This window comes from Canis aureus, chromosome 21 (assembly GCF_053574225.1).
Source record: "Canis aureus isolate CA01 chromosome 21, VMU_Caureus_v.1.0, whole genome shotgun sequence".
Classification (NCBI taxonomy): Eukaryota; Metazoa; Chordata; class Mammalia; order Carnivora; family Canidae; genus Canis; species Canis aureus.
Window position 1 is genome coordinate 24,188,668 of NC_135631.1, and position 23,077 is coordinate 24,211,744.

The following is a 23,077-nucleotide window of genomic DNA, read 5'->3' on the forward strand; positions in this document are numbered from 1 at the left end:
GGATCGAGTCCCACATTGGGCTCCCTGCATGGAGCCTGCTTCTCCCTCTGCCTGTGTCTCTCCCTCCCTCCCTCTCTGTATCTCTCATGGATAAATAAGTAAAATCATTTTAAAGATAATGCTAATAATAAAATAAAACAAGAGATGTGGGTTTCTCGCTCACCCTGCACACCCATGTGGATCCGTAGGGCCAGCCCTCCTCGTTGTGCTTCCCCAGGGAGCTAGACCTCTCACGTTTCACTGGCCACAGCAAGTCCCTTGGGCAAGTCTAATGTTCAAGGGGAGGGGTGGTGTTGGGGGTGGGGGGCTAATCGTACCGCGTATCTGGAGGGCGAGGAATTCAGGAACGTTGGTCAACCGCCTAACCACTACTGTATCCTCCAGAAGCCTGCCCCCTGCTTCGCACGTGGAGACGCCTCCTGTCGCGGCTTGGAGCTGAGGTGGTGAGACACAGCCCTGTTCTGCGGGTGCTCACGGTTCCCTCCCTGATGCACAGCCTTTGCCAGAAACTGGGAACAAATCTAGTTGTCTACGGGTTCAGCCCCATCCTCCAAGCAGTGAAGACACGCAAAGAAAGTTGTATCGCGTCTGAAATTCCGACTAGTATTCAGGGACCACAGCGCTCTGAAGTTCGCTGATTCTCGATTCACCCCGTTCACTTGGTCATTAGCTCAACAAATACCCTATGTGTCGAGACCTGCCACGTACCCGGCACTGTTGCGTCCGAGACAGCGTAGTAATAACAGGTGTGTCCCTGCCTACTCCGACCTGACAGTTGGGCCTGAGAATGGAATCTGGGCACAGCCAACCCTCCTGGGCTTGCATCGCTTCCTGGCGACCTTGGGCAGGTTCTCAGAACTCTCTGCACCTCAGTTTTACCATCTTTAAAGTGGGAATGATAACCGGCCGTAGGTATGTGCGATAGGGTTATCATTAGGAGGAGGTTGGTGGAGAACCCATAGAGAAGCCTTGATTAAGCTGTTGGCACAGGGAAAGCCTTGATAAGCACCAGCCACACCTTTTGTCATCGTCACCACCTTCCCCCTCCTCACCCCCGTTGTAATAATACTTAGGATGAAAATGAATGATGGTGGGAATGGCAGGATGTTGCACCAGTAAGGAAGGTCTTGCATTTTCCTGTAAGGACCGTATGGCAGATGGTTGTTTGCCTTACACGGTAGTCCCCAAGAGCTTGTTTCTCGTGGACCCGCAGCTCCTGGTAAAGACCACTGCGGCGCTCACACCTGCCTCGCCCCGTCTCCAACACTGTGCTGGCTCCAGCACATCCCCTCTGATGCCTCCAAGTCCCACCATCTAATCCCTTTTGAACATTCAAGTGGCTTTTCACTGCTAAGGTTCAGAGCATGGGAAGAACCGCCGAATATGAATGGAACACTTTTAAAAAGGGAGAAAACGTGCGTTTTTAGAGCCGGTATCAGTCACTCTTCCTAAGGAAAAACACATGCTAAGTCCCTCCGGGGTGCAGACACCCCAGATACGTGACCAGGCAAGGACATGTGTTGGGGCGCCCGGGTGGCTCAGCGGTTGGCCGTCTGCCTTGGGCTCGGGGCGTGATCCCGGGTCCAGGGATCGAATCCCACATCGGGCTCCCCGCGAGGAGCCTGCTTCTCCCTCTGCCTGTGCCTCATGAATATATAAATACAATCTTCTAAAAAGAGAGAAAAAGGGCAGCCCTGGTGGCACAGCAGTTTAGTACCGCCTTCAGCCCAGGGCCTGATCCTGGAGACCCGGGATCGAGTCCCACATAGGGCTCCCTGCATGGAGCCTGCTTCTCCCTCTGCCTGTGTCTCTGCCTCTCTCTCTGTGTATCTCTCATGAATGAACAAATAAAATCTTAAAAAAAAAAAAAAAAAAAAAAGACGTGGTAGGTTTGGCAGGAAGGACAGCAGAGCCAGGGAAGCACCCCTGCTCATTCCCTGCTTATGCATAAAATGGGTCTGTACCTGAGTTCAGAATCATCGAGTAAAGAAAGGGAAGTCACCCCCTGCCACTGCTACAGCCAGACATTGCCTGAATCGAGGACGTACGCACGCCACAATCCTAGTCCACCCCAGCCTTTTGACAAAATATCCATCCTCCCGCCCCTGCCCCGCCTACCCCTAGAAAAAGAAAAGTATATGCCCCATCCAAAACGCTGGCCTCATCAAATCCTGACAGTTTGCCGCCCTGTTTCACAGCTGCCTGGTAGCTGGATCTGTCTCTAAGGTCTGGCAGGAATCGGATACATCTGGCTCCACTGAGTTGTTTAATATTGTTGGCGTGAGCCGGAGAATGGGGGAAATGGCAGCAAATGTGTCCGTATCTTACGGTGAGGCACGAGGGAGTTGGAAAAAAGTATATACTTTATTTCCTCTTGATTTGAAAATGATGGGAAGCGAAGGGAGCGGGGTGTCCCCTTGCATCCCGTGTGTAGGACAAGTTGCCAGCGTGGGGCGATGCCCTCGGGCTCCGCAGCGGTGTGGCCCGGGAGGACGCGAGGCCCCGTCTCATCGGTATGCAGCGTGGCCCTGGCATTACACACGCTAATCCCGACACAGTAAGCTGTAAAGGAGGCGCTTGCTTTCTTGCTTCGAAATGAATGGAGCAGCCTGGAATCTTCCAGTTTTACCTCCTGCGTTAACCTGGAGCGATGCCAGCGTGTCGGGCTTTACTCCGGGGAACTCGCATCATGTGAAAACCTTAAATCAGGCCTGTCCGCCAGTACACGCGGTTCTAATCCGGTGAATATTTTTAGCTAACGATGCGCATGGGGCCCTTGAGCGCCACAGTCGTGCTCTGCTAAGACCATGCAGATGTAACCACTTTTGCCTGTGTTTTTTTTTTTTTTTTTTTTTTTCCTGGAAGGAATCGATAAGTCCCCACGCCTCCATGGTTTTACCCAAATCCCTCACGCAGCGCACCAGGCATTGGGCATGTCTTAACCTTGGCGGTAGTGCGCGGCCCGATCTCTGGGGTCGGGTTCTCTTACTGTGAGCCTGGGAAGGTTTAAAAGGAAGGATTGTCTTTCCCTTTGTTTTTTTTTTGTTTTGTTTTGTTTTGTGTGTTTTTTTTATAAATTTATTTTTTATTGGTGTTCAATTTGCCAACATATAGAATAACACCCAGTGCTCATCCCATCAGGTGCCCCCCTCATGTCTTTCCCTTTGATTAGCCACTTACTAGGAACCAGAACCTTTGACTCTGTCAAGTTATGGGAACTTGAGCCCAGAGTCCCGGCTGTGGAAGGTGGAAGGAGAGATGCATTGAGCAGCCATCCGCCTGCCCCTGGTCCCTCCTGGACGCGGGGAAGTTAAAACACTGGGACTCGTTTTAATGAATGAACCTCACGTGGAACATCATTCTTCAGAGCCACGCACAGATGTCTGAAAAGGAAAATTTCTTTCCAGAAAACTCAGGTTTTTCGTAACTACCTCTTTCATACTGATGGCTCATTCCCAGGGGAGTGATTTTTTTTTTTTTTTTACACTTCCGTTCATCCAGGAAAAGAGAGAACGTTTTGAGAATCCTAAAAAGCAATGTGGGATGGATCTTTCAGTGACAACTCTTTGTCGGGGAGCCCCGTGTGCTGAGTGAAGTGCTGGATAGAAGGTCAGTGCAGTGCAGTTAGGAGCACGGACGCATTAGCCGATGGCCTGGGTGCAGATCCTGGCCGCGGCCCGTCATCCTGTGTGAGGTTGTGCCGGGCATACAGCCTTGCAGTGTTATGGTTTCCCCTTTGGTGAAATGGGGCTACCAACCATACTTCCGTCATTCTGAAGTGCTCGGAATAGGGCCTGGCCTGTAGTAGGTAGTCGAACGGTACGGCCACCTTTGCTGCTACTGTCGTTGATCGCATTATTATCATTATTAATTATCGTTAACGATTACTAGATGCTGGGAACAAAAATGTCCACAAGAATGAAACAAAAGCCACTGTGGTCCCTGTCTTTATGGAGCACAGGGTTTCCTGGGGGAGGCACACACTACATACAAGATCATAGTAAAACTGTGACTGTGGTTTGTGCCATGATGACGGAGAGCTAACTCTTTCCAGGGAACACAAATGAGGAGACCTGTCCTGATCAGGAAGGTTGTCAAGGGCTTCCCTGAGGAGGGGATGATTGCCCTGAGATCAAAGGGAGGCAAAACATTAATTCATTACAAAATAATTCAGAGGAACGCCTGGGTGGCTCAACGGTTGAGCATCTGCCTTCGGCTCAGGGCGTGATCCTAGAGTCCCGGGATCGAGTCTCCCATCGGGTTCCCATCAGGGAGCCTGCTTCCCTGCCTGTGTCTGCCTGTGTCTCTGCCTCTTTCTCTGTGTCTCTCATGAATAAATAAATAAAATCTTAAAAAAAAAAAAAAAAAAAGAACTCAGAAAACACCAAAAAGCCACTGATAATTCATCCATCCAACGATAACCACTATTAACATTTTACTTCGCAGCCTTCTGTATCTTTTTTTTATGAATGAATAAAAACACACACACAGCATGCATATTTCCTCATCCCCCAAAGTGGCATCCCGCTCTTAAAAAAAATACATGTTTTCCCCTAAAGTGCCTTCTTTCACTAAGCCACCATACCACAGACACCTTACTGTGTCAGCCGTGGGGACTGACTTCCTGATGGCTGAGAGCCCCTCGGGACCTTCCAGATGGTGACCCACCTGCTTACCTCCCCGCCCCAGCCCTCCCTTTCCTTCCCACAAGGCAGGATGGTTCTGCAAGAGCCAGCCCTGCATGGCATCCACCTGACAACCATTGTCACCCGGACACCGAGCTTCCGTCTCTGCACGGCTGCTTCACAGGACCTGCTGAGAATCTCCAGACTCCCCGCAGTGTAGTCTGATGTGCACATGGTACCCGGAAACTTCATGGCTACTTCTGAAAACATAACTTGGGTTCCCAACCAGCTGTTTAACATGTGGAGGAAAAATTTATCCACGTGCCTATCACCTACCTTCTTTCTTAAAGTACCTCTTCTTTTGGGGATCCTGAATTCTAAAGAATTCCTCTTGGGGAATTTGCTCCTAGGGTCTTTTTTTTTTTTTTTTTTTAAAGATTTTATTTATTCATGAGAGACACAGAGAGAGAGGCAGAGAAATAGGTGGAGAAGCAGGGAGAAGCAGGGTCCATGCAGGGAGCCTGACACGGGACTCGATCCCGGGACTCCAGGACCATGCCCTGGGCTGAAGGCAGGTGCTAAACCACTGAGCCACTCAGGAATCCCCCTGCTCCTAGGGTCCTAAGAGACCCCCACACCTTATTTGTCTCTTGGAGGATGAGTCCTCTTGAAATGGCTGAAGGCCCAGGTCACTAGGATTCACCTTTAAGGGACATAATTTTCATGGATTCAAAAAAAGGAAAAAACCATCAATGGCCTTGTGCTCTGTGAATTGACTTTCCGCCTCTCTCTCCTCCTCCTCTACCCAGTGACAGGTTGATTCATTCTTTGCCTTTGCGGTACAATTGAAGACCTGTCTGCTCCCTGGCTGAGGACCCTGTTAGCGGGTATATATATGGGCTCTGTCCCGTGCCAGGTGGGGTGACGGCAGCTGCTCAGCGTGTGGCAGCCCCAGCCTCCTAACAGCACCCTGTCCAGCTTCCTTTGTGCCACAAAGACTTGTCTTGATTTGGTTTTCTTTCTTTCTTTTTTTTTTTTTTTAAGGTTTTATTTATTTATTCATGAGAGACACACAGAGAAGCAGAGACACAGGCAGAGGGAGAAGCGGGCTCCCCGCAGGGATGTGGGACTTGATCCCAAGAATCTGGGATCACACCTTGAGCCAAAGGCAGATGCTCAACCGCTGAGCCACCCAGACGTCCCTTGACTTGGTTTTCACTTCTCTTTTCCTCATACTCTCACAGCTTCACCTTGAATCAGTCCAAAATGTCCAAGGTCAGTGACCAAGGTCATTCAGTAAAACTGTGGAATGGTGCTATATCTGTTCGGGCTCCTGTGACTAAATACCATAGCCTGGGTGCTTTAGACAACAGATGCTTATTTCTTGTAGTTGGAGAGGCTGCGAAGTCCAAGTACAGCCCAGTTTGGTTCCTCTGAGACCGTCTTCCTGGCTTGTAGAGGGCCACCTTCTTGCTGGGTTCTCACCAAGCAGGGAGAGAGAGAGCGAGCAAGCTCTCTGGTGTCCCTTTCTTCGGAGGGTGCAGATCCTCTGAGAAGAGTCCCACCCTCATGACCTCATCCAACCCTAATTGCCCCCCAAAGGCCCTACCTCAGATAGCATCACGTGTGGCTTAGGGTTTCAACGTGTGAATTTGGGGGAGGGGACACAGATATTCAGGCCATAACCAACAGGTCTTGGGACTCGGGGTGAAGGACAGTATGCAACTAAGATACTGTGGCTGGTAGAAGAGAAAATCCAGACTGTCGGGAGGGTAGGGAGGGCATCCAGAGGAGGGTGGAGGGGTGGAAGGAGTGGCAACACATGCCAGCTTTGCTACTTACTGGCTATGTGGCCTCGAGACACACGTAATCTCTCTGAACTGACCTTTCCTGCTCTCGTGAAAGGGGGGCTGGGCATGCTCGTTCACGGGCCAGCCAGGAGTTCTTTATTTATGAGTTTATGCGTCCCGGCAGCGTTCTTGGTTCATTCAATCAATCAAGAGCTACAGATTTTTTTTTTTTTAGATTTTATTTACTTATTCATGAGAGACACGGAGAGAGAGAGAGAGGCAGAGACACAGGCAGAGGGAGAAGCAGGCTCCATGTAGGGAGCCCAATGTGGGACTCAATCCCGGGTCTCCAGGATCATGCCCTGGGCCGAAGGCAGACGTTGAACCACTGAGCCCCCCAGGCACCCCGTAACTATGGATTGATTGGTAGGTTGGTTACCTGGGATGTGTCAGGCACTGTGTTAAGTGTTGCAGTTAAGTGAATCTCATGTGTGTTCCCAAGCCCCACATGCAGGACAGGATGGGCACTCAGTGTTTCCTTTCAGGTCCCACACAGAACGGATCATGGGAACGGGGGTTAATGGGAGTGAGCCAGTCATGGAGCTGGTGCTCGCCCAGCATGGTGACAGACTGGGGAGAGAGAAACATTTTGTTTTGTGAAGCCCGAAAGTGAAGTGCTCTGGGTGCAGGATTGCAGTGGGTCCTGAAAAGGGTAATCGGGAGAGACATCTGGGGGTGGAAGCTGGGTGGGGCAATAATGGGAGCCACATGCTGACCTCTGAGGCTGGAGGTGCAATTACTATTAGCACGTAGAACGATAAGCCCATCGCCAGAAGATAGCCAGACCATTGGCAGGCCTCCCCACCCACCACAAATCTTGTCTTTGTTGCTAGATGGTAGAAAAATAGCCGTATGACTCCAGGGACATTTATGAGACTAACCTCTTATTATAGCTTGACGCGAACAACCTTGCATTGGAGTTAGAAGTCATCACGTCACGTTTTTAATGCACATCGTAAGTCTCAGTAACCAGGTTGTTTGCCATCATGGGTGGTGATGGGGGTTTTGTTGTGTGGTTATTGGGTTGTGTTTTGGTTTTGGTGTGAGGTGTTGGGTTGTTTTTTTTTTTTTTGTATCTTTTAAATTAATTTTCAATTAAGTTTTGAAAGAACAAAGTATAAAATTAACTAACTTGCAATTAATTTCAACAGTAATTATGCAAAAATTCTAGGCATGTGAAAGATGGGGGGCACGGAATAATTAGTCGTGGATTTTTTCACTACCATAATTACCCTGATGAATATGTATGAGGCCGTTTGGGAAAGGAACGCACAGCAAGCAGTTGTATTTAATTAAACTTTTAGCTGGCTTAGCTCAGGGAGCCTGCATTGTGTTTTAGTCTCTCAGACTATTAGCAAAGCCTCCCCAAACAAATAGCTCCCAGAAACATAGAGGAGAAAGTCACAGGTGTCTTCTTGCTCAGGTATCCTCTTAATTCTGTAGACTTCTGGTTTTCTTGGACCCTCGGCATGGCATGCATCGTTGTCCAGGGGGCCGACTGGACAGTACCTCGGATTATCATTGCTATGGCAAGGAAGCCTAGCCTAAGCCTGGCACACAGGCCGCTTTGTTTTAAGTGCAGCCCGTGTCTCACACCCTCCGTTGGGCTTCCCTTCCTATCGTGCGGGATGTAGGAGCTGGGTTATAACAAGCCTATGATCAGAACAGCATCTCCTGGATTGAGCCGTTACTGCAGGCCGCTCAGTATGCTAAGCTCTTGACGTGCATTATTCTCTCTTTCCCGTCTAGCCACTGAGATCTGAGACCAAGGAACTTGCCCATGGCCGCTTGCCTAATGGCAGAGCGACGTTTGAACCCTGCTCTTTCCGACCCTATGACCTGTGCAGTGTGCCACTCATTCACTCTCCTGTTTGTCCAAGCTGGAAAGAAAAAAGAGCTAGAAATCCTTCTAGTCCTCACTTGAGGCGGCACGTGGAATTTATTCCACTTGCTTGTTTTTCTGAGGTTGCCCTCCTGCTGCAGATGGACATACCAGGGGTATCTCAGCCCGTGAAGCAAGGCCCTGATAGGAGGGCATGACGAATAATACTGCAGAGGTAGTAGGATGGCGGTACCTCCAGGGGCGGCCACAGATGTCCCCTGAGCTCCTGGGCTGTTTTCCTACCACTGTGTTACGAGCTTTATAAAGACCAAGTCCGACCTTCTCAACACCCCAGGATGTGGCTGCTGTTATGCCCGTGCTACAGGTGAGGAAAACTGAGGAGTTTAAGTCACTTGCTAAGATTGCAAAGCCAGTAGGTGGTAGAGCCAGGATTCAAAAGCAGGCCAGGCAGCCTCCAGAGGCTAGAGTCTATACTGGACATCAGAGCATCATGTTCCCAACCCCTTTTATTATGTAAGGGCCGCCACTCACTGGGTAGGAAAAGGCCGTCTTCAGTCTTTCCTGCTGGTGGCAAGAGCCAAAGTCTCAGTGTTGGCAGTCTGGGGAGATGTCCCCTGGTTGCAAAGGAGATGATGATATTTGGGTGCTTGTCAAGAACTTTCTAGAATCTCCAGAGCAAAGGATTAGAGAAGCATAGAGCATGTCTCACTGCAGTCATTACGGGATCGTGTTTTTATTTAACACTGAGGTTCCCTTTTCCAAATACAAAACCGCCAAAAGGCCTCTCAGCCTCATCCCTTCTCTGTTAGGTCAAGCTCTCTTGATCAGTGACTACTTAGGATCGTTGAAGCCCTGTCTCTTCGGGGTCAGTGGTTACTAGCTAGAATGGTGTGTGATTTCTGCAGGCAGTTACAGCTTACCAGAAGGGCCGGGATGGGCCCTAGCGAATGCTGATTCCATGGCCCTCATCCAGTTCTCATTAAGCTCGATGGCTTTAGTAAAAAAAGAAAAAAAAAAAAATCCATCACACACAGCTCCTACCAGACTGCCATTAGTGGAACCGGGAAGAACCTTTCGCCAAGTGAAGCAATTTCCTCATTCTTTAATTAAAGCAATTTGGGGCTGAATGTATTTATGGGCAGACTCGCTGAAGTGAGACAGAAGTATTTTACAGTGTGCATGTCAGAGGAAGATCACAACATCCCGGGTATCCCTCCATCGTACGTAGGGCAGGTACGTACAGGCAGATCAGGCCGGAGCCAAGTCTTTATGCAGAGTCACAGGCGGCAGAAGGAGGTGAGAAACTGTGGCACGGAGAGAGGAAGCGGTTTGCCCAGAGTTGGAGAGCGAGCCAGCCAGTGGCCACACTGGCCCAGGCCCCACCTTCGGGTCCCACCCTTAGACATGCCTATCTCCTACCAGCATCCCGTTTGGGTCATCATGTCACTCTTACCCTGCAAAAGTCTGCAGAGAGCTACCAGCCCCAGGCCAGACCACCTGGCCCTGTGCACCAGCAGCCCCTGTGTACCCCAGGCTCCCAGCTCCTTCCTCCTCTTCATTAATAGGAGGCCAGAATTCTCTGGAACTAAGATTTTATATGTTCTAAGCTCTGCCTGGGGTTCAAGATCACTCTTCAATTGTTCATTCAATTTGCATTTGCCTTATTCTTAATTCGAACAAAACCTGTAAGTTTAGGGTGAGGTAAGGTGACAAAACCGTGGTCCCTTCTTGGTCTCCGCAGGGGACGCATTCATCTTTTTATCCACAAAGAGAACCAGTAATGGGGGAAATGCCAGAAGTGACAACATCTTTAGCTTAGGGCTCAGGGTTTTCAGAGCTGCTAAACCAAAGGAAGCAGGAAAATCTGTAACATCCCCTCTTATTCCCTCAACAGTCTCGTACAGAGCGAGAAAGGGTTAAGAGCTTGTTTATCTGCCATCAGACAAGATGCTCCAGAACAGCTCCAGCCTCAGTCTGTACTGTCGAGACCACAAGGGGAGTCTGTAATCATGACTGATGATGAGTTCTCCTCCTCTGGAGCCAACAAAAAAATAACAATTAACTGAGTTTTCCTTTATCTCCTTCATCCATGTGTTTAATTAGTGCAATTGGACATAGATACTATTGCAAGAAAGCTTTGCTGGGATGATAGGGTGGCCAGCAAACTCTCAGAAATGATAAGGAGACTATTAATTGACAGGCATTTTGTTGGCTTCTGCCTGGAAGCTTCTGCCCTGAGTCTCCACCAAGGACTCGAGGTTGGTATTGACACCAGTGTCTCCTGGTTGCTCCGGGCGAAGGCATCACCAGAGGGACACCTGATACATAGAAACAGCAGAAGTAAGCCCGCAGCCCTCAACTTATGCCCAGGAATTATCTCTTACTTCCTTTCAACTTGAAAGTTCTGAGATTGGAGGAGGAAAACCATGGGGAATCCAGAGAACTAAATCCTTGTGAGAAAAGAGAACATTCTTTATGAAATACTGAGCGGTGATAATAATGCTTATAATGGCTAATACTGTGTGTGGTGAGCATTGTGACTGTAAGTGGATTGTAAACCCATAATTTAAGGCTTATTATCACTTACTGGTTCTACGGATATTATGAAGCACCTGATAGAGGTATGTAAGCCTGAACTTAGTGCTTGGAAGCGAGAGGAACACTTTATCAACATGACTGAAATGGGAATCCAACACTTGAGAGATGTAGGGTTTTCTTTGTAGGAAGCTGGCTGTACCAGTAACTCTGTAGCAAGGCAGGGAATAAGTGCCACAAGGTGGATCAGGTGAGGGGCCGTCACAGAGAAGTTATTTCTGGTTGGAGGGCTGGGGGGTGGGCGAGAAGTCAGGGAGAAAATAGTGGCCATCTGAGTCTTGAAGGCCAGTGATGTGGACAGGAGGTCATGTTGGGAAGGACATCGTAGGCCAAGAGAGCGACGGTCCTAAGAAGGAAGGGCATCTAGAACCCTTTACCCATAGAGCCATGTGACTAGTGGGACTGCCCTCTGCTTTCAGCTCTCCTAAGGCACGAGTTGACTTTACCCTTTGGACACAAGTAGCTCTTGCTCCATGTCCCTTTAGAGCGCACAGTGATGCTCTCAGCTGACACTGTGGTCCCATCTGAAGGCTCAACGCAGGGAGGGTCAGCAGCCAAGCTTACTCTCTTGGCAGGATTTGGTTCCTAGTGGGCTGCTGGGAAGAGGGCCTCAGCTCCTTGCCGGCTGGCAGGTGGAGGCCTTCCTCAGGTCCCTGTCAGGTGGACTTCCCTGCAGCACAGCTCTCACCCGGGCCCTCAGAGCAGGCGAGGGAGGGAGAGAGAACAAGCAAGCACTCAAGACAAAACAAGCCACAGGCTTTCTAGAGCCTGGTATTGGAAGTGACAGCTTGTAATCTCTCCCATATTCTGTTAGAGGTGAGAAAATAAGTCTGGCCCACCTCACAGGAAAGGGTCCCCACAGGGGTAAAGAATCAAAGGGGCCATCTTCAGGGTTGCCCACCACATTGGGTGGGAAGGGGGGGAAGTGACAGGACCTGAGGTCAGAGAGGGCCTCCGAGGCCTTTTAAAGACTTTGGGTTTTAGTTTAACAGTGACTGAACTGCAACCTGACCCATCCACAAGGATTTTTTTGGTTGTAAAAGATGATAATAGGAAAAGATTGGAAGGAGACCCTAAGTGCCTGTCGTAAGTTCTGGTTAAGTAACCAGTGGCACGTCTCTTCAGGTAGCACACCACGCAGCTACTACTAGTGGAGAGTTTTAGAGTTGATTCCAGGTCCAAGGCCAGGAAATACCAGAGTCTGAAGTATTTTGATGCCAGAAAGTAAACAAGTAAACATACAGAATCATGGAGGTGCGTTGAGCAGTGGCAGGAGCTGCGCCAGCCTGGAAACGCTCCCCATAGCCAAAAGTGGACACAACCTATGTCACAAATCAAATAATAATAGTATTGGATCATAGCTTGGGGAGTAAAATAAATATTCATGAGTCTCTCTGACATAAATAAATAACCAAATAAATAAATAAATGGGAGGCAGGGGCGGATCGTCCTTACAGACAAATTCCAGGTGGTGAATGGAGAAGGTATGAGGGAACCTGAGAAGCACCATGAGAACAGGACTGTCGTCATCGCTGTGGACAAGATCTCTGATGAATACCAGTGCTGGGGGGACGTCTGAAGTCTAAGCAAGGACAGGATCGTCGCATCGTCTCAAAGGCTCTCCTCCAAGATGGTATGAACTCCAAAAGGAAAAGCTGAGACTGGACGGTGAAGATTGTCGCCAGGTGGCACCTTCGGTTGACCAGATGACCGTGGTGAACACCAGCCGTGGGCGCGCCGCAGCCATCCTCTGGTGGGACACACCGAACAGGACGCAGCACCTCGGCGACAATCTTCCCGGGAACATGCCTTCACGTCTTCTCTTTGATCGTGAAGCTACATCAGAAAAGCCCACACGGAGGGACAGTCTCCAGAATAACTGCTCGGTCTCTTCCCAAGTGTCAAGGTCAAGGAAGACCAAGCTGTCCTAGCTGAGAAGACACAGATGCTCTGCAGGCTCCTGGATTGGGTGGTAGGACAGAAGGAGAACATTAGTGGAGAACTGGGGAAGTCTGAGAAAATCCTGGAACGTAGTGAATATAATCGTTCTAAATAGGGGGACCTCTTCGTTTGGACCGTCACTCTGTGGTCACGTTGGGGAAAGCTGGGTGTGGCTCTCTGTACCATTTCTGAAACTCGCCTGTAAATCTGAACCTACCTCAAAATTAGAAGTTTTTTTTGTTTTGTTTTGTTTTTTTAAAGGAGAGCCTGGCCTATCGCAGTGCTGTATGGGTATTTATTAAATAGACGAAATGATATTTGGTTTTTAAAAGATTGGTGTGGTTCATGAGGTTAAAAAAAATTAACTAAAATTAATAGATATTTAAGACATGTGCTGAAAGTACTAGGTATTTGCTAATATATGCCTCGACTAGTTCTGGAAGCTCACATGAAAATAAAATGGTACCAGTGGTTGCCTCTGGGGAGGGGACTCTGGTGGCTGAGAGACCGATAAGGAAACAGTTGCATTTTTCTCTGCAGATCCTTTCTGACCTTCTGAGTTTTGAATCAGGCATCAATTGCCTATTCAAAAAATACATTAAAAAAATAATCTAAGCGGCCGTGGGAGCTCTGAGGTTCTGTAGGCGCCCTATCCATTCTCCGGGAACCCTAAGCCCATTGTGGTGACCCAGGATCCCCTGGCACCCTGGCTGTGCCCCAGTGGATGCTCAGTAAAGGGTTAACGAATAAGCAAGTCGCCCCGCCGTTGGCCCGCCGTGGGATTGATCACGTCCATGGGATTGATCACGTCACGTCCTCTTACTTCTCTCCCCGAGGAGGCCAGCTTGGCTCCTCTCTCAGCTCCAGAAGGCTTTGACTTCTTCCCTGGCTGGTTTTAACACAGCCCCATTAGGGTTTAAAAATGCTTGCTTGAGCTCTCTGACCTGTGTTCAGTGTCTGGAGAGCTTTTGACAGGGATACATGGATTTGAAAGTGGCCTTGGGGGAACTTGGTGATTGTTTCCTCTTTAAAGAATCCAGCAGGTAACTTTGAATCCTCCACGGCCTCAAACCCTGCAGTTACTCCTGTCTTCTGGAACAGCCAGGTGCCTTGACCCGGTGCCCAGGAGGCCCTCTGGTGTTAGAATGGATCCTCCCTCGCCTTATCTTGGGGAACAGTAAAACCTCCACCAGGCCTTCATTTCAGGAAGCGTAACTGTGCGACGGCCCAGCACGGCTCAGGAGACAGGATTGCAGGGTCAGCCGGGATTGGCCAGCCGCACAGGGCGGTGGCGGCCCCAGAGAGCAGCCGACCTGACCATTCAGGTATTTCGTATCCTAGATTGACACCACGTCTGCCACTGCCAATGGGAAATCTCAGTCACTGGCTTCCACAGGCCACAAAAAGCAAGAGCTCGGGGAGGCCTTGCAGGAAGGTTCCTGATTTCTTGGTTAACTTCCTGTGCAGTTCTAGCACCTTCTCACAGTCACTACCTTTTGCATATTCCAAAAGAGACTGAATCCTGGGTAAAAGCGGCCGGTATACCTCTCAGCTCATGGCTCGTTACCTGTCGGTCTGCTCAAGGAATCAAGATTAGACCCGTGGGGGCCAGACGGTCAGTATTTGGGGCTCCGTGTGCCCTAGAGCCTCTCGTCAGCCACAGTAGCACAAGAGCAGACAGAGACTCTGCGTAAAAGAACGGCCGTGGCTGCGTTGCAGGAGCCCGTGATTTGTAAGAACAGCCAGCAGGCCAGCCTTCGCTGATGCCCGAGCGAGAGCATGGGGTGCGGGAAGGCAAGGGGCTCCAGTCAGGCTGTAGAAGAGTCAAGGGCCAGATCAGAGAGGCCTCCCTAGGCCATCGTTACAAAGTCAGATTTCGAGTGCAAAGCAGCCGTCTTATGTGCTTCCTCAAAAGCTCGCTGAACGCAGCGTGGAGAATGGAGGGGAGCGAGTGGAGCAGGGTTGGACCTTGGGAGGCCACTCGGAAGTTCATGTGGGGATCCACGGTAACTTGTCCCAGCATCTGGCACCGGACTTGGCAGGAACCCGCCAGGACGTCCAGCTCCAGGGAGGCCGGGGGGGCCCTTGGGGGATCGTATTGGATACCCGATGGTTGTTTCCTCAGCGGCCACTAATGTGATTGGTTTGCAGCGACAATGGCGTGCCCGAGGTCGGCTCCCCGTCTCCCTGGCTTTTCAGGTCAGCCTCTCCCTGCAGTACTATTTGTGTAGGAGTGCGCGACCTCCCAGACTGGAGCTAGCGTGGCAGGACTCGGCTGGGGCTGCTGACGCTGCAGGCTCCGCCGACCCGGGTACTGGAGTTCACCGAGCCTTCTTAGACCAGAACCCAGCTGACCGCCGAGTCCTAAGAATCTCTGCTAAGCATGGATTTTGCAGCTCCCGCCAAACACTCCGGGCGAAGAGACACAGTAAACAGTAGGAAGGGCAATTCTGTGCAGCCGGCCCCATTCAGCAGACGCCAGGAGGCCTGTGCTTCTGCTGGACACGAGCGCTGATGGGCACTGGCGGGCACTGGCGGGCAGGAGCAGCCTCGGGGCCAAATGGGGGAGCCCAGGTTGCCTGAAGCCACTGTGCACACAGGAGGCCGAGTGCCCCGGAGTCTCCCCCTTGACGGTTAGGACGATGAGAACAGCGATCCCGGTTCCTGACTCATCACCAAGGCTCCCGCACCCGCCTGCTGGCGCAGGCAGCTTTTGCTCTCTGTGGTCGTCAGTAGAGGAGGCACCAAAGGACTGTCCCCCGCCGCCCCGCCTTCCTTGCACTGTGCTCTTCTGCTGACATTTTTGCTAGCCGTGACAATTGAACGGAGTCCTCAAAAGGCCACCCAGGCCCTCACTCCAATTATCCTCATCACTGAGTTTGGGTAGCAATCTAAGCTCCTAATTTAAAAAAAAAAAAAAAAAAAAAAAAAACCGTTTTCAGCCTTAAACAGCCAATTAAGTTCCTTATTCTCCAGCCAGTTCTGTAACTGCCCTGTGCCTATTTCTTAGCAGAGGCCGTTGAGCACCGAGCTCCCCGGCTTCTCACTGGCACCTTCCGCATCAGAGGCCGAGATCAAGCTCTGGGGGCGAGCGGCAGTTCCTAGCGGGCTTCAGAGAGCTCTGGGATCACAGGCGGTTTCCTCCGAGCCAACACGCCCGCCTTGGCCAGGAGCAGCTTGTGAATCAAGGGCCGCCGGCGGCAGCTGGCTGTCTCAGGACACCTGCCAAAGAGGCAGGGCCTTTCAGGGCTGCTTCCCTGCCCTCTGCCTAGGAGAAGGCGTGAGTGAGAGACACGGAGGATCAAGACAGGACCCCCTTGGTCTCTTGGAATCCATCAGAGCAGCGGAGAATTTCCTCGAAGACGTCCACTTCCTTCTGTCCTCAGTTTTACAAACTCTCATGTCGGACTCCCCTCCCCTCCCTCTCATTTTCCATCTGATCTTCGGGTGCTCGTCTCCCGCCTCTGGACGGTCCTCACGTCCCTAGCTCCCTCCCTCCTGGCAGATGGGCCCCGTCCCCTGGTTTCGGGCTCCGGCCAGGACAGCTCCTGCTGTGGTCCACCCGATGTGGGGCCGGCGGGCGGTGTGGATTTTCCCATCACCCTTCTTCTAGTTAATTTTAGAAACTTGAGTTGCCATGGCAATGGTACAGTGGGATTTCCATGGTTCTCTTGTGACTCAGCCATTTGCCGGTCTGCCGTTTAAATTAAACTTTTTCAGTTCAGTGGGGACACGAGGCATGCTTGGAATAGGGACCTGTCAAGGTGCTGTGGCCCCCACGAGATGGGTAAACAAGAAAGTCAGAGTGCGTAGGGGATGCTTTTGGTTTACAATGACCGTTTCTGGAAGCTTCTGTGCTAGAGAGAATGGGCCCTAGGCAGTAGAGGTAATCTGAGGATGCCCGAGAGATGGGGATCCCAGGGTCTCTCCATGCAGTGAGCTCCCCCAGGGTTGGCTGTTTGGGTTCTGGAGTCCCCAGCACTGAGCACACGGCCAACCCTCAGTGTAGGCCGAATAAGTGGATATCAATGAATGTGCTCTCAGCCAGGCTTTCCTCCTCCTCGGAGAGAGCGTGGAGTCCTAACCGCTAGGCCACCAGGGGTGTCAGTTCCCATCCTTCCTTACAAGGCCACAGCCTCTGTGTCCCTAAAACCTAAAATCCCACGGTCTCCTTCCTGTCTCCTCCGGGTGGAGCATCCTCCCCCCACCCGTGGCATCCCCCCCACTGGCCAGCACTCGTGAAGCCCTTTGTAACTGCGTGCGAGGGGACCAGACTCACAGGTGCCAGGAAGTCAAGAGCAAGCTCAGCGTCGGCCCCCTTGGCTCCCGTCTCCCACGATGGCCCTTGGTGTGGGTGAGGATTCTGCGCCGGGGGCGGGGTTCCCCCTGGTTTACAGACATACTTCGTAGCTGCCACCCGCCGCCCCGAGTCCCTCATGGTCTCTGGCAGAACTGGGGCTCAAGCCAGCCTGAGCCCGAACACCGGCTCCGAGCCGCAGGCCGCAGCGTGCTTGGGCCCGGCTCCCCCGCATCTCCCGTCCCCCACATCCTGCAGCTGCCCGCTCCCCGCGTGAGCAGGAAGGGCTGGGGTGAGAGGCAGCCCCGCGGGCACCCAGGAAAGCTCTGGATGGATCCTGCTCTGGGCCAGGGTGGCCCCGGGGCTGGGAGGGCGGTGGGAGGAAGGGAAGCCAAGCGGAAGGCGCCCCTGGGAAGTGGAAGGTGCGGGGCAGTGAGCGGCGCAGAGCCCGGGCAAGTCCCGGGTCCCCAGGCCACCTCGGGAGAGGAGCCCGTGTGCTCTGGCTGCAGGCGCCCAGCCCTGTGCTGGGGCGGGGGGGACTGGGTGACTCTGGGAAGGGGTGACGTTGCCCCCGTCTAATTGATGACAGGGGAGGTTCTGGAAGGATGGGGCCCTGTTTTTGTACCAAACCCCTGGCCCATCCTCTACAGTCCTGGGCTGGCACAGCTTACACCTCGTGAATCTCTGGGTGTTGGTCGGACACGCCAGGGCTCAGGTTGCAGCTCTGTCACTTTCTGGCTGTGTGACCCGGGAATCACGACCTGACGTCTCTGAGACGTTCCCACCCGTGAGGCTGAGCTCCTGGCCACGAAGCACTTGGCACATTGGTGTTTAGTCTCACGTGGAGGACGCAGGGGCCTGTGGTAGGAGGACCACATGCTGAGACCAGACTTTGAGAGTCACCGGAGTTAGAGACCCTCTGCCCACTTTCTCCCACGCAGCATCTTAGGCGTTGGGAACACAGTGATGACTGAGCAGGATACGGCCCTGCCCACCCAGTTACATTCCAGTAGGGAAGAGGTGATTGCATACAAATACGGCAGACGGTGACGGGTGGGGACAAGGGCTGTGACAGAAGATAAGGCCAGAGGAGGGAGGGGACAGATGGAGAGGCTTGGCGGTGGCTCAGAAAGTCTTCCCACTGACACCGATCTGGGACAGGGACTTGGGTGGGATAGAGTGTGAGTCATGCAGATTCCCGGGAAGCAGCATTCAGAGCAGAGAACATGCAGCACGGGCAAAGGCCCTGGGGCAGGCATGTGCTTGGCGTGTTCTGAAACCACAGAAAGGAGACCAGTGAGTCTGCAGCGCGAGAAGCTGGGGAGGAGCAGAAGTAGAGGCCGTGGTAGAGATTCGGACTTTATATGGTATGAGGGGAGCTGCTGGAAGGTTCTGAGGAGGGGAGTGACGTGAACAAAGGCATTTGGGTTCCAGAAGTCCCACTATGCAGCTAAGGGAACAAAGGCCAGAGGGTGAGTGGCGGTGGGGCAGAGGCTCCCAAGGTGGGGACAGGGGTGGCCGAGGGGAGGGTGCGGGACCAGGACAGGCTGGGGGCTGGTATGCAGGGTGCTCCCTGGGATCAGCTATGCCTTGCGCCCCTCTTTGAGGAGTCCTTGTCCCACCAGCACTGGGAGCAGTGGGACGGAAGCCCCAGAGCCCAGGGTGCATGAAACCGCCTTCCTTCTAGGGTGCGAGGGCCCGAGTGGTCTTGCTGAGACTTTCTGGAACCTCCAGGAGGGGTGAATGAGGTCGTGTCAGTAAAGCTGCTTCTTGGGAGCCCCTCTCCTAAGGCTTCTCTTATCAGCCTTTTCTCCGAAATTATTCAGGAAGGTTTTGCACTCGGCAGCTCCAAGGGCACCCGCTCAGCAGTTCCTGGGCAGTCAGCGTTCCCGGGCGGGCGTGCCAGCAGCCGGCTGATCCCGCAGGGGCCCGCGTGCACCCGCTCACCCAGGCCGCCTGCGCTTCCTGCACCCTGGAAGGGGCCAGCTCCTGCCCAGCGCGGGTGGCGGGTGTCAGGAGGCTCAGCAGCTGCTGAACCCCGACGGGAGCTGCTCTGCGCAGCCGGGGGTGGGGGGCTGAGGCGTTCGCTTCTCAGCGTCGGCCTCGTGAGTGGGCAGCTACAGCCACAGAGCTTCCTCCGCACCGTAGGGCCAGGGGTGCCCCTGTCTGCCGTGTAGCAAGCCAGCTTCCAGAACGTGGGGAAGGTGCTTTTCGGGAATATGACAGGTGTCCTGTCCATCTCAGCACCGAGGTTGGGGAAGTAGCCCTGTCCCCCCATGAACATGTCTCTGAAAGCCGCTCAGAAGTCCCATACCGCAGCCGTCAGTCACAGCTAGGCTCTGTAGGGGCGCCCAGGTGGCTCAGTCGGTTAAGCATCCAGCTCTTGATTTCGGCGCAGGTCATGGTGTCAGGGTTGTGAGATGGAGCCCACGTCGGGCTCTGTGCTGGTGGCGGAACCTGTTTAAGGTTCTCTCTCTCCCTCTCCCTCCCCCTTCCTTCCCTTAAAAAATAAATAAATAAAATAAAATAAAATAACTAGGGTTTGTTGAGTGTGTACTGTGTGCCAGACCCTGTTCTAAATTTTTTAAATGTATTTTCTCTTTTTATCCATAATCAACCTATGATTATGGGTGGGTTCTACTGTTATCCTGTTTCACAGATGAGGGCACAGAGAGGTAAAGTAACCTGATCTAGGTCACACAGCTCATAAGTGACAGAGCCGAGAATTATATCTAAACAATTCGGCTTCCAGGGACGCCTGGGTGACTCAGCCGTCGGCCCAGGCCGTGACCCTGGAGTCCTGGGATCGAGTCCCACATCGGGCTCCCTGCATGGAGCCTGCTTCTCCCTCTGCCTGTGTCTCTGCCACCCTCTCTCTGTGTGTCTCATGGATAAATAAATAAAATCTTTTTAAAAAATAAATAACTGAGGCATTGGACCACGTGGTCCAGTTACTTCATCTGCCTGGGTTCCCATTTCCTCTTCTGTAACATGGTCTGCTTCATAGGCTGGCGTACACGCCATTACAAACTACACAGGCTGGATGGCTTAAAACACTAGAAGGGTATTTGCTCGCTGTTCTGGGGGCCAGAGGCCCCAGATCAGAGCCCTGGCAGGGCTGGCCCTTGGTGGGGGCTCTGAGGGGAATCCATCCGTGCATCTCTCCTGGCTCCTGGCGGCTGCCTACCATTGTGGACAGTCCTTGGCTTGGGCTGCACGACTTCCATCTGTGCCTCCACTTCACACAGTCTACTCCCTCATCTGCGTTGTGTCTTCTCCTTTTCTCTCTCTCAGGACACTCCTCATCGGATGGAAAGCCCACTCATTTCAAGATGGTCTCATCTTGAGAGCTCTCCCTTAGTTTCATCTGCAGAGACCCTTAGTCTAAATAGAGTCTGAGATTCCAAATGGACATATCTTTGGGGGGGACGCCATCGAACTTGCAGTAGATGGTGTAAAGGATTATAAGAGTGAATATAATACAACACAGAAGATGCTGCCAATAGGGCAAGAACTGCTGTCATCATGATGATATTATTATTACTGTGTTTCCAAGTCCAAAGCAAATATGGTTGGTGGTGATGGTTGGTATTATTAATGTTCTTATTTTGAATCAGGAGTAGGGTACAGGTCACAAGGCAAATAGTGTTTCTCTGCCCGGCCCTGGACTTTTCCCCATACCTCCGAGGGTTGGTGCTGGGAACCCGAGGCAGGGGACCCTGTGGAGTCTGAATGCCTGGCTGACGAGGGCTATGTGAGCCATTGAGGGTCCTTGGTTTGAGAACTGAATTTTACAAGAATCACACAGTGACACAGACAGGAGGCTGAAGATGGAAAGAGCCCCACGAGGCAGTTTGTCTTCCTGGCCTGGGCGTGGATGTGGCTACGCAGATGGAGCCCAGAAGCAGAGGCTGGAGAAACACCACATGGCAGAAATGGACCACATGTGCTGGCTCTGTGTGGACGGAGTAAAGGAGAGAGATCAAGACAACCCGAATGCTCAGACCCAGGAGAACAGATGGCTGAGGGAATGACCAACATCTGGGAGTCTGTCCTAAGAAATTGCATCCGTGGCCACAGGTCACTAATTTATTCAACAGCTGTGTTGAGCACCAACGGTAGAATGGTCGAGAAAGCGAGCCTGGTCCCACCCTCGTGGCTCTCATGGTCTGCTTGGTCTACCTGTGTGTTGCTGGAGCGTGGCTGGTAACAGCAACAACAACAGCAAAGACCGGGAAGCCACCTACGTGTACCTCAGCAGGGTGTTAGTCGTAGTTGTGATGCATCTATAGACTGGGATCCAACACAGCTACTCGTTAACAAAGGTGTGGGCAGGTGGGGAGAGATGTCCGTGCGCGGAAATATCTGCACGGCAGGAACAAAAGTACTTGTGTGTGTGTACGCACGTAGAGAATAGTTTTGAAGGGTACACCCTGCAGATCAAGAAACTACGGCCAGTGAGCCAAGATGCTGCCTGTTTATGTAAATGAAATTTCATTGGGACACAGCCGTCCTCTTTCGCCGGTGGAGCTCGTCTGCAGCTGACTTGGTATGACAGCATGAAGCTGAGTGGTCATGACTGAAGCTGTGTGCCACAGAGCATGAGATATCTGCTACCCAGCCCTTGATGGAAAAAGCTGGCCAGAAGTCTACACTAGACTCTGTTCTAGTAGGTTTGGAGGAGGGAGGGCAATGAACATTTCTTTTCTTTTCTTTTTTTTTTAATTTTATTTATGATAGTCACAGAGAGAGAGAGAGAGAGAGAGAGAGAGGCAGAGACACAGGCAGAGGGAGAAGCAGGCTCCATACACCAGGAGCCCGACGTGGGATTCGATCCCAGGTCTCCAGGATCGCGCCCTGGGCCAAAGGCAGGTGCCGAACTGCTGCGCCACCCAGGGATCCCTGAACATTTCTATTTTGCATTTAAGTTTAATGAATTTTTAAAATTTTTATTTATTTATTCATGAGAGACCCTGAGAGAGAGGCAGAGACACAGGCAGAGGGAGAAGCAGGCTCCGTGCAGGGAGCCCTATGCGGGACTCAATCCCGGGATCATGAGATCATGACCTGAGCTGAAGGCAGACACTCAACCACTGAGCCACCCAAGTGCTCCTTAATGAATTTTTTTTATCCCCTACACACATACTCTTAATGAATTTTCATAATCAGAAAGTTCAGTTGGGGAAAAAATAACAAAAGCATACAGGACTCACAACACCTAATTTTGAGACTTACTGTAAAGCCCTGTTACCAACACACGTATACGCATGAAGGTTGGTATATGGTTCAATCAGACAATAGAGAATCTAGAAATAGACCCAGACTTGTATGCTCAATTGATTTTCAGTGCTAAGGTAATTCAATAGGAAAGCATAGGCTTTCAGAAAACAAATGGTGCTGGAACAATTGATTATCCAAAGGGAGAGGGGCAGAGAACATTAAACTTCACTTCGTACCATAAACAAAAATTAATTTGCAGGTGGATCCGAGAAGTAAACGTAGGAACTAAAGCTGTGAAGCTGCTACTAGGCAAAGGTTTCTTGGATAGAGTACAAAAAACAGGACGTAAGAGAGATCATGAATACAATAGACTTCATAAAAAAAATTTTTTTTAAAAACACTCACCTTCAAAAAGACTCTGTGAAGTAGAGGAAGAGACAAGCCACCAACCGGGAAGAAAATACTTGCAAAGAGCATTTCTGGAGAAGGGCTCGTATCCTTGAACATACAAAGGATCCTCGCCTGCTCACTAGGTAGTCAACCCGCCAGATTTTAAAATGGGCAAGAGATTTGAAGAGACACTTTAGCAGGGATGCCTGGGTGGCTCAGGGGTCGAGCATCTGCCTTCGGCTCAAGGTGTGACCCCGGGGTCCTTCATCGGGCTCCCCGCAGGGAGCCTGCTTCTCCCTCTGCCTGTGTCTCTGCC

The 23,077-nt window shown here is 51.6% G+C and overlaps 1 protein-coding gene and 1 long non-coding RNA gene across 5 annotated transcripts in view; one reads left to right on the forward strand and one right to left on the reverse strand.

The window, feature by feature from the left end:
* LDLRAD3 (low density lipoprotein receptor class A domain containing 3) overlaps positions 1 to 23,077 on the forward strand; it is a 233,088-nt gene that overhangs the window by 200,702 nt on the left and 9,309 nt on the right. The gene's annotated exons all lie outside the window — the stretch shown is intronic.
* LOC144292791 (uncharacterized) lies at positions 12,239 to 16,452 on the reverse strand. The gene is made up of 2 exons (XR_013360165.1): positions 13,678 to 16,452; positions 12,239 to 12,873 (listed from the first exon to the last, which is right to left on the reverse strand). It is a non-coding gene; the product is annotated as an uncharacterized LOC144292791 (long non-coding RNA).